General features: G+C 40.3%; 1 pseudogene; it reads right to left on the bottom strand.

Moving 5' to 3' along the window:
• Positions 1-36: 36 nt before the first annotated feature.
• LOC104942492 (intersectin-1 pseudogene) lies at positions 37-8,751 on the bottom strand (annotated as a pseudogene).
• Between the last annotated feature and the right edge of the window lie 1,182 nt (positions 8,752-9,933).

Consider the following 9,933-nt stretch of genomic DNA (forward strand, 5'->3'; position numbering starts at 1 on the left):
GGGTAAATATATAATAATACATGTATAATACGTTACCTCTGTGACGAGCTGCAGGTCGTTGGCGTAGTTCTCCTCGGTGACGATGAGCTCGTGGATGTATCCCTGCCTCTTCCTCTCAATCGGGCTCAGCATGTCCAGCAGGTGGAGGTCAGCGCACCCTGAAAGACACACACACACACACACACACACACACACATTACAAACATACACACACACCGCTGTCAATCACACATCCTGACACAGGGACAGGATGTGTGATTCAAATAAATACTCAAAATAATACAATACTTGAGTAATTGTACTTCAACAGATGCAAAATACATACCTGAGATCTGCAGATGTCTGAGAGTCGTCTGTGTTTTATAAAGCGAATTATGTAAATCTGTGATTGTGTCATTGTGATTTCTGCCATTCAGATTTCCAAATTAAGTGTGTAATGGTGTTTAAAGAGGATTGTGGATTTATGACAGTGGATATTTTAACAGTTACCACACAAGAAAGATATCTAATCGATAATAATTATAATAGATATTTGCATGAAACCTGGTCAACAAATGTGTTATCTGAGAAGGTATTTCTTTACTATTACTTCTTTGAGCGAAAATTGTTTTAACTTGACTGTTAAAAAGTTCAAAAAATGGATTACTAGCATCATCAGAGCTGAACAAAACACAACAAACTAAGATGCTATTTTGCTCAATTATGTTATTGTTAATTTGCTTTTTTTTAATAAACCAAGCTGATTTATAAAATTGCATAATTACATTTAAATGTTCAGCCTTTTTTAGTTGTTTCAAAAATATAGTTATATATTGGTTTATAACAGTAATATATTATGGGCTCAGAACAGTCTGATAATACACACATGCACACAGAAGGATTCACACTTGTATTTCCGGATCCACACTTGTGTTTTTCAATGCACACACAAATGTGTTCCGTTTCATATACATGTAAATAAAAATGTTTTTAAATTCCAAACACAGAAAAAAGTTTTAACATATGTATTTTTGATCCACACATATTTGTTTTCCGTTTAAATCACTTTAACCTGCAAACACAAACCGCTTTCTGTGCACGGATCGCTGTGCATTCGTGTGTGGGTTTTTTGAGACTCCCCTGACGCACACTCGATTCGTACTTGTAATTTCTCTCATCTATAGCCATCAGATGTCTCCTCCAGTCTAAACCAATCACATGAGCACACCCCCACGAGGGTATGATTTCTTGCGTTCATGACACTTCATATACGCATTTTGCGCAGTCCGGGGCTCCCCCCCGTTGACAGTTCACTGTCTAGCACTGGCTTCGGAGTGAATGATATAAAGGCTTGTATTTGCGTGCATTTCCTGTTCGGAAAGTGGCAATGTACTGAGAGTGGAGGTGTCCTGAGATTAGTGCCTGCAGGCAGGCTCCATGGACCTGTCAGCTCCGGACTGCGCAAAATGCGTACATGAAGCACTACGTCATGAACGCAAGAAATCTACCCTCGTGGGGGCGTGCCTCATGTGATTGGCTTAGAATTGAGGAGACATCTGATTGGCTATAGATAGAAACAATTACAAGTACGAATCGGCTGACCGTCAGAGGAGTCTCAAAAAACCCACACACGAATGCACAGCGATCCGTGCACAGAAAGCGGTTTGTGTTTGCAGGTGCAGAGGTTTTAAACGGAAAACAAATGTGTGGATCAAAAATACATATGTAAAACTTGTTTCTGTATTTGGATTTTAATTACATGTATATGAAACGGAACACATTTGTGTGTGCATTGAAAAACACAAGTGTGGATCCGGAAATACAAGTGTGAATCCTTTTGCGGATCATGAAATACAAGTGTGAATCCTTCTGTGTGCATGTGTGTATTATGAGACTGTTCTGAGTCCATAATATATAGACATTGTTATACTTATATCATGTGAACAATATACACATTATAATATTGTTTTAAATTATCCAAGTTTGTTTCACATACAAAATGTGAGTAATTAAATTTCCAAAAAGGAGACGGCACGCAAAATAAACAACTTTAATTTTGAATTTGAGTAACACCATTATTTGGATTATTTCCGCTAGCTATTGCATTAAGTTCATCAATGATTATGGTCGTGGAGTGAAAGTTGTTATATTGTGACAGCCCTTCACAGGTCAATAGTTGTACAATTCTGTTTTATCCACAAATAAAGCTTTTTTTTTTAACATTAAGACGAGTGTGTGTGTGTGTGTGTGTGTGTGTGTGTGTGTGTGTGTGAGTGAGAGAGAGTAACGAGGCCAGTGGACTGCAGTCTGTCTCAGAGCATTTAATCATCAGGACCAATCAGATGTCACCGCTTCATCAAAATCTCCACCAATAAAAACCTCCGGACATTTTTGCTATCAACGGCGCTACGCTAACATCATTCTGTACATTTTCATTCAATCATCCGTTCACTCATTCATCCACTCGTTGAGTTTCTGTGTCCATCTCACCATTTGTGTCCATAAAATGTCTCATTCATGCTTCATATTCACTCACTGACACCAGGTGCATTCTGGGTACATTTGGCTGTTAATCCATTCATCAGTGTTGCTATTTATAATTCATATCAACAATTACCATTCATTAGAGTAACTATACAGGAGATGTAATCATTTTTTTAAACACCAAACTCGACCAGAGCCAGGGCACAAAGTGGGTAAAAATGTTAAAATACATAAATGTTAAAATCCAGAATGTTCTGATTCCACCTGCGTGATTTAAAATGATTTAAAATGTAATGCTTATAGGGAGAAATCATGTCTGCAGGTGGGAGAGTTAGCATGTAGCGTTTGAATTCATATCGGTGCATTCGACTCTGGTCCAGGTGGGTTTTTGTCTTAAACTAAAATACTGTCCGACTATAAGGAGACGTCTCGACCATCGGCGTTAAAATAATCCTTTTAAACCAGAATCTAATCAGAGATACTAAGATTTATACAACAGTGTATCAGGGCCATTGTGAGATAAATAGTTTGTACAAGAAATGAGAAGAATACTCATCAGCCCAGAATAACTATCTGATGCAGCCATTTTAAAATCAAGGGTCGAGTTGATAAATAGTCGTTTTTCTATTAAATGTGAGTTTTTTCTTGTTATTTTACCACATTAATGTCAGAAATTCAGAGTTTCATCCACATCATTTAATAATATGTTTTAACCCACAATGGCACTAATAAACATATCGTATATTTCTCTACGTTTGGGACCCAAAACAAACCGGCAAGTGACCCAAAATGGGGCCTCCAGCCTCAGTTTTGTTTCCCAACCGATGGTCTTTGACTCGTCCTCCAATCAGAGCCTTCCCTCTTCAATACTGACATGCTGAGGAGCCAATGGGATCCAAGCAGGTTAACAACAACATCTCTATTGCTTGGTGTATTCAATAACCGTTCCATTTGTGTTTCTCAGGGTAAACAATAACATCACAATACTGTCATCTGGATAAACAAAAACAACAACAACAAACAACACAAATAGTAAATTATATGGCAATTTCTATAAAACTAGTCTGTTGCTATGGAAAAAATATATATCTATTATTTAAAAGTGAGGCAATGCTGTCTGTCACATGTCTGTCACTCAACACACACCTGTTGAAATCACTGATATGATGCATGACGATATATTGGGCTGACGTTTAGTGGGGATAAATGTCATAAATGTTACATTTGAGGCACAAGAAACTGCACTAATTGAGCTAATGATGCCTCTGTAAAGCAGTGTTCTTAGTGCGGGGGGTTTAAAATGCAAAGGGGGGAAGCAAATCCTTTTTTTGTGTCCGCTAAGTTCTGATGGCAAGGAGCTAAAACATTTTCAAAAAGGTGCATCGCAGTGTTCAAGGAGGTACAACAAATATGACTAGTTTGTGAAATTGAACCACAACGAAAAGCAGCGGAGCTCTTTAAAGGATATTTTGTAATTTTGGTAAAGATGAGATGTGTGAGATGAGAAGATCAATACCAGTTCACCTTTATGTTTTCAAGTAGGTGAGGTTGTAATGGTTAGTAGTATGACATGTGTTAAGGTTAGACAGCTGTTCTTTGATGTATGTTAAATATTTAAGTCATTACGTGAAAATAAACCAAGTCTGTGTGTTAAATACATTGCTAGAGCCAGCAGTCTATTAGCCTAGCTTAGCATGCAACAGAAGGCAGGGGAAAACAACTTTAAAATCCTCTAAAATACATATCTTAGGAACCAGGATTGTGTTTGTTTTATCTTTTTAAAAGCCTGGAGCGTAAAATGCTGGCTTTAAAAAAAAAAGGTTGGAGCTGTTTTGAGCCTAGCTAGCTGTTTATAAAGTCTTCCAGTTGTATGCTAAGCTAATAACCGCCTATCTGAAGTGTGTGTACTTAACAGAAAGTCATGAGTGGTATTGATTTTCTCTCACAGAGCAAACGAGCTCAATGTCCCCCAAAATGTCTAAATATTCCTTTAACTGGAATGATTAAAAGATGTGAGAAACGGACACGAGCGAGAGATTTTAGTTGTTCCTTGAACATCGTTCCACCCCTGCATATTTAGTACCAACTAATCTCTGTGTGTGTGTGTGTGTGTGTGTGTGTGTTAACGTCCATCATCGTGGTCTGCTAAACCCCTAACTGTGTGACAGCACCTTATCGTCATAGCAACAGACAAAACAAACATGTAAACAAAAAATAAACAGAACATGAAACGGATCGGGTAAAATTAATACACATTTAAAGAATGTTAAAACTACAACGGATAAAAACATCATGACCATTTGAGTGTGTGTGTGTGTGTGTGTGTGTGTGTGTGTGTGTGTGTGTGTGTGTGTGTGTGTGTGTGTGTGTGTGTGTGTGTGTAAACTGTTCACACTGTTTCAGGTTCATGTGCATTTCTTGAAACTCTCAAACTGTACCATGTTGCATTTTGTGTGTGCGTGTCGTTTGGTTAGCTAGTGCTCATTTAGCTCTAGCGCTAAGCTACGAGCTAAGTCCCATTCCAGGTGCTTGCTCCCTTCTATGCCTCCTTGCCTCCTTTCCTAGCAGGTAAAGAGAGGACAGGGAAACTAAAATACTTTTATGTGATAAGCCAATCAAGGGAGCGGCATTCTGGGTAGAAACTCAGCACTTAGCTGCTTTAGGACGCGTCTCAATACAGCCTCATCTAGTTTCCTCTCCATCACATGATCTCCTTTTTGAGTAGGGGAAGAAGAAGAAGGAAAGAGGAGGCAAGAGTCTTTGGTTTTGAGGAGAGGAAAGGTGAAGAGAGGAGACTTTAAAAAGGACAGATCACCACAAAAACAAGAAGTATATTTTAATCTGTAGTGCAAGCTAAATTGTTTTGGTGCGAGTTGCATAGTTTTGATAATTATCTGTCGTAAATATTTCTCTCTAAAATAATGGCACTCCAAGCACCAAACAAATCACATTTAAAGCCATATTTTTTTTTAACAGAAATCATGACCCGGTTACTCCAGATAATCCACAGATTTCATAAAGGAACTACTTTCTTTCCACCGTATCACTCCGCAGCAGGAAACGTCATTGTAGAGAGGCTCGAGGAAGAAAATAGTCCCAATTTTGGTATCTTTCACAACACATCTGTGGGTCATGATTTCTAAGAAAAGACGTCTCTTTTTCCGTATTTATGAACCTACCTGACTGTCCTATACTTTTCTGATACCCACTTTGTCCTTTTATCAACTTTACTGATGAGTATTTGTGAAAAATCTCACTGTAAATTATGCAGAAGCACCAGTTGTCAACTCTACAATATCGTTGCAATATCCATATGGGGGTATTTGATAAGAAATACTCCATATTTATCAGCCAAATGCTATCTAATTGGACGATATCACGAAAACTTTGCACCCCACACCAAAACAAAACACATAAACACATGAAATAGCACTACAGGTGAGAGGAGGAAACGTATATATTTGAGGTGAACTGTCCCTTTAAGATTGAGACTTGTCCTCCAGCAGATAGTGGGTCTTTCTGTGAAGCTGTGGGAAGGGAGGGGTTAGTGAGGGGGGGGTAACTGACAGTGAAAGAAGCTGCTGAACCAATGGGAGCGAGTTAGAATAAAAGAAAAAATAGAGCTTTAAAATAAAGCAGGAAGAATGAGCTGATTCTAATGACAGAATCTCCCGTAAAGCCACAAAATGACCCACTATCCACTGAACCACGCTTTGATAGATTCATGTTAGTGTGTGTGAGAGTGTGTGTGTGAGTCCAGTTAAAACAGTCCAATCAGGGAGGAAGGAGCTCAATAGTCTCAATAGATCAAACAGTTTGGCAGAGTCCAGTCAGAGCCAGGCATAGACAGTTCTTTTTTTTTTTTTTAACGTTACAGTCTGTCTGTTTGGCCACTATTGGTGGAGAGTCGCCATTTCCGGGGTCATGTGACCTCTTGCTGCTGTCCCATTGGTTGAGTGGCCTAGTGGGCGTGGCCTAGTGGGTCTCTTTGAGGGCTTTGAGGAGAGGGGGGTTCTGGGTAATGATATGATCCTAGAGAGAGGACGACAACAACAACATCAACAAAAACAACTAAACAAAACAACAACAATAAAAACAACAACCAATCGGGTGCTAGGTGGGTGGAGCGTGCAGCAAGACAGAGTGGGGAGGTGTGCACTGAGCTAGCATAGAAATAGAAGATCTAGAGCGACCAGTGAGACAGCTTCTATGTGCCGAACGTTATTGTTATTATTTACTCAATCATTTGTGATGGGCAGACTGTAAACACCAAAACAATGAGGTGGTATAAAAATGTTTGTTTAACTCTAAATTGAATTATTTATTATAGATTTGTTTCTAGTAATAAACTAAACTTACAAATCTAAAGGATACACATTTTCAAATATAAAAAAAAAAAGTTTTGCCCTGGGTTGCGGTCGAATAGTCAAAAAATCAGCTATCGTCTATCCCTATCGTCTACCCCTATCACCTATCCCTATCGCCTATTGTCTATCCCTATCGTCTATCCCTATTGTATAATCCTATCGTCTATTCCTATCGTCTATTGTCTATCCCTATTGCCTATCGTCTATCCCTATCGCCTATCTCTATCGTCTATCCCTATCGCCTATCCCTATTGTCTATTTCTATCGTCTAATCCTATCGTCTATTCCTATCGCCTATCCCTATAGCCTATCGTCTATCCCTATTGTCTATTCCTATCGTCTAATCCTATCGTCTATTCCTATCGTCTATCGTCTATCCCTATCGCCTATCCCTATCGTCTACCCCTATCGCCTATCCCTATTGTCTATCCCTATCGCCTATCTCTATCGCCTATCCCTATCGTCTATCCCTATCGCCTATCCCCATCGCCTATCCCTATCGCCTATCCCTATTGCCTATCCCTATCGCCTATCCCTATCGCCTATCGTCTATCCCTATCGTCTATTCCTTGACCTCTGTGTGAAACGTCAAGGGATTAAGGGATAGTGGATAGGAGAATTCAAAAGGATTTAGGAGAAGAGACTGCGGTGCTTTGAGAATCCGACTGCACTTTCACTATCCGATGCGTTTATGATGCGATCACCATTAAAACATATTTTAAAAGTTCAACAACCCCCACACAGCTCAGTAAACACTGTGAAATGTTGACTTTATTTGATAATTTCAGTAAAAACGAACGTTCATATTTCTCTTTTTGATTATAATACTGATCAAAACAAAGCACTTTGGCAAGTTGCCACCTACGTTTTAAAATGCTTAGTGAGCACCGTAACTTTCCTGATATAATTTCTCCATCTTAATCGGTTGTTTCCATGAACGGCCGACTGTTCTGTGACGGCAAATGGTGCGACCGCAAGGCATTGTGGGGCAGCATTTTCTCCTCCCCTTTCGTAAAGGGCGGTCCAGTGGTTCCTAAGCTAAAGGAGGTTATAAAGCAAGTTTGAGACCTCCTTTCCTATCATCTAGAGAATTGGAACGGCTCTTATCATGGCTGCCACTGAGGGACTTCAGGGCCATTTCACTCCGTTAGGAAGGTTGCTAAGATAAACTGACAATTTGACCGCAACCCTAGTGTCTGTCTCTCCGCTCTAGGTACTAGCTCTATGGTGGATCGTGCATAAGGGAAACATGCAGGGAGGAGAGGAAACACTTTAACACTGATGCACACACATGCACACATGCACAAAAACACTGCACAAATACACACAAACACCGCCCAGAGGTGTTGCATCACTGGGAGGTTTTTATCAAAGAGACCCAAAGGAGTGTCAAGGTCAAAGGTCAAAGCAATCCGGGGTCAAACACTGAGAGAGGGACAGCATCTCCACACCTGGCTCTGGGATGTGTGTGTGTGCGTGTGCGTGTGCGTGTGTGTGTGTGTGTGTGTGTGTGTGTGTGTGTGTGTGTGTGTGTGTGAGGGAAAGAGTGTATGTGTATGTGTGAGGGACAAAATGAGTGTGTGACTGTGTTACTTTGTATTCCCATTGAATGTTAGTATACTGTGTGTGTGTGTGTGTGTGTGTGTGTGTGTGTGTGTGTGTGTGTGTGTGTGTGTGTGTGTGTGTGTGTGTGTGTGTGCGTGTGCGTGTGTTTCTGTGTACTCACATTGCGTGCTGGGGTCGGTATCCGTGGTGAGTTTGACGTAGTTGCTAGGAAACAGCCCCTCCCTCCCGTTGAGCTCCCCTTTCCACCAATCACAGTCGTCCTTGTTGAGCACGGTGATCACCTGACTCTTCAGGAAGGCCAGCTCGTCGTCGTTCTGCGCCACGTAGTCGTACATCCCGATCACCTGACACACAGCTGCGCACACACACGCACACAGGAAGTCAGACTTAAAGGTCCCCTATTATACTGTTTTTAGGTGCGTCTCAGATAAATACAAATATATTAAAAAAACATGTCTATGAAGTGTTTTGCTCAAAATACCAAGCAGATCTCCCCTCTATTTCAGCCCTGTTGGAAGAGAACTGCTGAAAACATTTGGGGGAAAAAAGGAGGGGGAGCTTGTGCCTGCTCAGAATTCTATGGAGAGATTCTCAGCTAAATGCTGCCGTGATGAAACGCCATATCATGTTCCGAACCACATCAAGGATTATTTCTGAAACAGTATAGAGAGGCGAAGTCCGGCCCATCTACTTCCGACCCATAGGACCTTATTTCGGAAAAATTATGTATTGAAGTCAATGGGGAGAGAAAGATTATCTTTCGATCCCGTTTGAATTATGCCACGAATTACACATATGATGTTTGTCAATCTTAAAAAATAATTTCCATGTCAAGAAAGTCACAGTTTGTCTTAAAACTGTTGAAATATAAGACTATGAAAAATACGCAACTAAAGACTACAAATCCCAGAGTCACGTAAGTGATGTCATAACTGTTTTCCTCCACGAAGAGATAGCTAAAATCAGCGCCACATAGATATAATCTATCTATATGGCGCTGGCTAAGATAAGATAACTTTAACAAGATGCCTGTGTGCTTAGTACCAGGTTGTTATCATACCAGCAATGGGTCTTGCTCATTCTTTCGCTTCCCATCTGATGAAAGGACCAGGAGTGGCTGGATCAAGATTAGCTACCTAGCTAGTAGCTAGCACGTTAGTTAGCATTACAGCCTTGTCATTTGTATTAGCCTTAAGATGAAGTAACATTAAGTAACCCAACATGTTAAATAGTAAGAGTAGTAGTCATATTTTGTGAACCCTTTGAAGAGTACTGTCACCGGTGTGATCATTCTATAATACACAATTTAAGCCCGGGGGAGAAATGCTAACGCTAACGCTAGCATCGGCGATCGCCAATCTTTTCTACTTCATGCTATCTGCACAAATGGTTGACATTAAAAAGACCAGGCAGTTCAGAGAGAAGAGGTATAGAGTGGCGAAGTCCTTCCCCTTCCGGTGGACCTCCATGGGACCTTATTTCGGAAAAATTATGTATTGAAGTCAATGGAGAGAGAAAGATTATCTTTCGATCCCGT

This window comes from Notothenia coriiceps, unplaced genomic scaffold, assembly GCF_000735185.1.
Source record: "Notothenia coriiceps isolate Sejong01 unplaced genomic scaffold, NC01 NC01_scaffold00004608, whole genome shotgun sequence".
Classification (NCBI taxonomy): Eukaryota; Metazoa; Chordata; class Actinopteri; order Perciformes; family Nototheniidae; genus Notothenia; species Notothenia coriiceps.